Raw genomic sequence first — 6,000 nt, 5'->3', positions numbered from 1 at the left:
TTGTTACTAGTTCCCCCATGCATAATTTTTGCAGCCATTATCAAGCATCTAGATTGTGGTAATTCTGGCACATGAAACAATCCTGTTTAAAATTAGCTGATAAGATAAACAGGTTTTACTAAAGCAAATCTGAGTGTGGTTTGTGTGTAGGCCTGTAGCAATACATCTATGAATCTGACAGGGTTTCAAGCTAATGCTGGGTATACTTGCAATTATGTCATCAGTGGGTATGTTAGCACATCAGAGACTAGTTAATGATTTTAAAAAGCTATATCCCAGCAAAAGCTAAACTAGGAGTAATACTTTAACGGCACACATTGCAAACAGCGATTCGCATTACATTTATTAAGCCTCATCTATTGGGAAGGTTTTATTTTTTCATTTTTTTGCTTAGAGAAATCAATAGTATGAGGTTGTATTATGTACAGTAGCAGCTGGAACAAGTGTGATTAGACCTCTCTGTGAGGATTTCCCAGCATCCCACTGGGGCTGTCTGGTGCTAACAATTCTCTATATTGCCCTCTTGTGGTGGGAGGATATATAAACACTGTAGAACAGTGTCCAGATCTGTGTGTGCCTTTATAATTTATCATAACAGGATTCTGTATTTTACTTGAAGGTTACCACAGCCTTGCCCTCTCTATATGGTCTAGTGTAAGTCTAAAGTGGAAAATAAAGCTAAATATTTGTTGGCTCCTACTTTGACTCATTGTCTAATGCAATATCGCCACCTGGTGGTGTGGATGTGAAGTTTCAAAGGTTTAAATCAAAATAATGCAGCTCTGATTTTCTGATGTAATATATCTGGTTTCCTTTGGGAGGAAAGAAGAAAATAATAAAGTAGTTGCTTAATTGTACTGAATGTGTACTGTAATGTTAAGCTGTTCTTGCTGATAACAACATTAATTAAATGAAACATAAGTGCACTTAAAGAGAGTATACTTTCATGACTTTTTCTTAACACACTTATGTACACTTTTAAAAACTTTGTAATAATGTTAAGTTTTAATGTTTTCTTCATGCTCTAAAGAGGAAAATTAACATTTCACATTTGAATGTGATGATTAATATAATCATTTGATACAAAATCACATTGACTTGCTGCCATGTTTTGGGTCATTTGCAGAGGCTGTAAGGCCTGCCAGCAGATCATTGCAGTAGTTCAGTGTTGAAGGGCTTGGATGAGGAGCTGTGCTGCATGGGCCTGAATTTGCTGATTCATTAAAATGAGAATCCACACGTTGTTGAAATGTGGATGGAAACGTTGGTCATCAAAAAGTACTTCCAGGTTCCTTGCGTCCTGTTTGGTGTTAGTGTTGTCAACCCCAGGTGCCCAGTAACATTGTGGTCAACTGATGGGTTTGCCTGCATTTCAAGGAGCGCTGTTTTGCTGCACTATTTCATCCAAGTACAGATGTCTAAGGGGCAAGTAGAGAGAGAAACAAGCTGAGACAGAGTGATCATCAGGTTGAAATAATAGATAAAGCTGTGTATCCCTTGCATATAATTGGTAGGAGAAGTCATGTGCATTTATGATCATTCATACTAAAAATGGAGAAAAGAAGATGTGCAAGCACTGAACCTTGAGGCACCCCATCGACTCAGTCACCTCTCTATAAAACCTTTAAAGATCTATCTTTGAGGTATGTCTGAAGCCACTAAGGTACTGTATGTGTGGTGCCTGAGTCAGAAATTCTGAACATGAGGATCTGGATTTATTCTGTTTTATTATTATTATTATTATTATTATTGTTATTACCTGTGAAATGCACCTGAAATGTAGTGCAACCTTGAGCTGTAGCTTCTTCTTGCCAGCCGAAGGGTTTCATCATGTCAGGATCTCTGCAAGTGACAACTTTTGAAGCAAGCCTTGTTGTCAAGTATATTGTTCTGTAACCCCTTTACGTGCAAACATCGCTGACGGCCCCAGTTTATTATTGTTTCACTTTCACAGCACGTTAAACATCACTCTCTTACTTGATCTGGACAAACTGTGCATCAATTGAAAGTTTAAAGACTCTAGCTTCGATATTTGACCAATATTTTGATAAAATATTGTTGCAGTGACAGTTATTTAGTAATTTATGTACAAGTTACAGGATGGCTGACACAGAGGACTTTAGAGACCTCATACTTTATGAGTGGTGAGATGGATGAGAAGAGAGGAATGTGTTAAGATGAAAGTTGGTATAAATATTGCAAAACATAATTGCATAATTTGATGTTACTCATGAAGTTTGCATGAACTACTATTTAAACTACTATTTTCTATATTTTTTATTTGTATGGCTCAAATTATAATCACCAGTGAATTATGTTAAAATACTATTAAATATTAAACAGTAAATATTATACAATAGTTTTGTTATGCTAAATGTGTCAAACAGTCACCTTGTGTACATTTTAATACATTTGTCCATTATTTAATCTAACTCATCTTAATGGTTAATCAGTGAATCATTTGGTGCATCTATAGATATAGATTCAATAGATATTTAATTTATATGTGAAAGCAATTCATAACCAAATGCACTGAATTATTTTTAAAAGTGATTTATCTAAGATGACAACCACTATTTTGTAAGTGTGTGTGTGTGTGTGTGGTTCAAGTAAACCCTATTTTATGGGGACAAAATGTCCCCACAAAGATGGCAATATCAGAAATCATTGTTCTTTTTTGGGTCCAATGAGAAAAAAAATGCTAGGGAGTAGGGTTAGTGGGTGAGACAGTATAAAACCCATTACTCCTATGAATGTCACCATGTGTGCGTGTGTGTGTGTGTGTGTGTGTGTGTGTGTGTGTGTGTGTGTGTGTGTGTGTACTGTAACCATATGCTGGGGGAAAATTGGTACCCAGAAGTAAGCAAATCTTGACAAATCCTCCCTTTGAGGACATCCTCATTTGTAAAACTGTGTTTGCTATTTGTGAACATACATTTCACAATGATCTTGTGTTTTGAAACAATGAATATGTGGAATGAAAATATGCACAACTACAATGAAATCATGAGATCAGGTTTTTAAAGAATGGCTAGTGGTGTAACAAGTGTGATCAGTTTAAAGTTTTGAAAATGTACACCTTACTTGCAAAAATAGAAAAAAATAGAAAGAAAATAAAACCACTACTACTACCCTAAACCTAAAAAAAAAGGGTGGCTTCCCCTAAACTTACCCTTAAAACAATGAAAACATATTTTGGTAGCACAATCTGATAGGCATCATGTCAGTACGTCACCCGGATGTGAATTCAAACGAACACAGGTCGCAACCATTCAGCCATGCCACTTTCAAGACAAAGGGTATTTTATATGCTATTTTTTTGCACAAAATGCAGAATTAAAATATACTTTCTATGTTAAATTTAATCCGAAATCTACAATATTACAATTAACTTCCTTTAGTGCAGAATGGGGCGATTTTGATAGCATCTGTTAGCATTAGCGTGCGATTAGATCTTGTGGTCTCAAAGAAAGTTCATGTTTGGTTTGAAAATTTTGATGTTATCATTATGCGGTGAAAAAAAGTAGCACAATGATGAATCACCGGCTGGTTACTTTAATAGGTTTCTGGTAAAGTCATCTGACTTAGTTGAACACATTTTAGATCGGATACAGGAAGGAAGACAAGCCCATCAGGACATAGCTAAGTGTAGTCAAATGTAGATGGAATCAGTGGAGGCGTCTGGATACTAGTTAAGCATGAATATTGGGATGCTAAGTTCATTCTTACGAAATGATTTAGTAATTGGAATAAATATTGATTCTAGGAAGTTGTAGCTTTATCAGTACTCAACTGGTCTTCTTTTTTTCCTTTTCAGGTCCCAGTCCAATGTGAAGACATTGATAAAGTACGTAAGTTTGTTGTGGTCTAAAAAAAAAAACAAACAAAAAAAAAAACAATACTTTATAGGCTTAAATGCTGCAAACTATGTATAATTTGTTATAAATCTGCAGATTTCAGTACAGTGTCAGGATGACCGATTCGGGCTGGATGCGGAAGTGGTTTATGATGAAAAATCCTTTCCCTTACAGTGCACTCAATTTGTGACTGGGTCATATCATAGGTAAACCTTTTAAAATGTACCTGAACCAAGGCCATAACCATGTCTTGATTATTTTGTATATATAATAATTTTGAATTCAAATAATATCTTAAAATATGCACACTTTCACTCTTATCTGTATGTCTAATATGTCAAAAATGCTAAATGTATTATGTCATCATATTCAGTTAGGAATTAATCATGTAAATGATACCGTATTTTCAATTCAAAACAGCAAAATGTAAGATTTACATTTAAAAAAGTGACCAGTTTGTATCATTGATCTATCAGTTATTTAACATTTCTATTGTAACAGTTGTTCAAATAGTTTGTCAAAGATGTTACACTACTTCCATATAAACTCAGTCTCTTTCCTTGTTAAAAAATTATGCTTTGTTGCTGGAATTTGTGCATTGTTCTGTGAAGAGTAAACCCTGACTTGATGAGGCAGACGAGCCAACATTTATAATTTAAAACTTTTGTCATCATAACAACAAACACAACAATACACAGCAACAGACAGCAATAATACATGCGCCACATTATACAGATGCTTAGTATTTATTAAGTATAGTGTTTTTAATGATATATTCAAATAAAATTAGTTATTTTCTCCTAAAATCATTTGTAGGGACAGAGTTCCTGGGCAGAATCAGGAAACAGGTGAGTTCATTTAATATTTATAAAAGAGATTCACCCAAAGTCATTATTAACTTACCCTGGTGATGTTCTAATGCTGTTCTTTCTCTTTCGGACTTCCAAAATGAGGAATTCTGAATAATGACCTGCTAATTTCCATTATATGGATGATTTAATGACAGAGTATAACAACCATTCACAAACTTAAGTATACAAAAAAATAAAAATTAAATCACAAATACAGTTACACGCCCGCCTTAAATTCTATCTGTTTTTGAAGTGTTCTGTAGGATTCAGTGAGAAAAACCACTAAAGTTAATTTATTATTTAGTCCAACATGATTTACCTATAGGGCATTAGAATATCACCAGTATTAGGAAGTAATGACTGAATTTTATTTTTTTTATTTTTATAATTTCCATTTGATTCATATTTCATCAACTGCTGGTCAAGTGTGGGATTCATCTGCTGTGAACGGACAAAGCAGTGCAACTGCAGGCTTCTCCATAAATGGAGATGTTTTAGGTACTGAGTCAGACAGCCCAAAATTCACAGATGGTAGAAATTGTCCAAATTATCAAAATGAATATAAAATATTAATTTTTTTTGTATCAAGACTCAAATAGCTATCTGCTTGATCTAGGAGGTATTCCAGGATTCACAGCAGCTGATAGATTGGGAGGCAACGACCATGAGCTGATGAACAGAGATGAATGTTATGAAAAAGAAAAGCATGTGTATCCAAAGGGAAAGAAGAAGAAAACTGAGAGAGGGGTGAACACAGCTTCACCATTAAAGAGGAAAAGAATCCAGTCAACATCTGATCCTTGTGAAATGTGACTTGATTGCAAATATAGCACTTATTTTCCTTTGCTTTAGCATACTGTATTTCAATAAACTTAAATTTAAGATTAACAGTAATTAACAGTAATCTTAAACTATAACTTAATTGCTGTTCTTTCTAAATAAATAATATTTACAGAAGGATAATACAAGCTGTCTTTCATTATTATACATGCATACGACCATCATCTTATCTTAGGGGATCTTCCCCAAAAACTCAAAATTATGTCATCATGTATGTAATTACAAACACATAAGTTTTTGGGTAATCTTCAAAACATAAATTAAGATATTTTATATTCAACTTGAAAGGTTTCTATCTCTCAATTAAAATAAAAAAGTCCAGCTAAGCCAAACTTAAAAATCCAAAAGGGCTATAAAGGTGTTGTAAAACTAATCCAAATGAATCAGCAAGTTTAATCCAAGTCTAGTGAAGAGATACGATTGCCTTATATGATGAACAGATTTAATTTAGG

General features: G+C 34.1%; 1 long non-coding RNA gene across 1 annotated transcript in view; it reads right to left on the bottom strand.

The window, feature by feature from the left end:
- Positions 1–985: 985 nt before the first annotated feature.
- LOC127973156 (uncharacterized) overlaps positions 986–6,000 on the bottom strand; it is a 36,523-nt gene continuing 31,508 nt past the window's right edge. Inside the window, exon 3 of the long non-coding RNA XR_008157252.1 lies at positions 986–1,418. This is a non-coding gene — a long non-coding RNA (uncharacterized LOC127973156). The remainder of the gene's footprint in view (positions 1,419–6,000) is intronic.

Source organism: Carassius gibelio, chromosome B15 (assembly GCF_023724105.1).
Source record: "Carassius gibelio isolate Cgi1373 ecotype wild population from Czech Republic chromosome B15, carGib1.2-hapl.c, whole genome shotgun sequence".
NCBI lineage: Eukaryota > Metazoa > Chordata > Actinopteri > Cypriniformes > Cyprinidae > Carassius > Carassius gibelio.
Note: the sequence above shows the minus strand (reverse complement) of the source record. Positions and strands in the feature narration are given on the sequence as shown.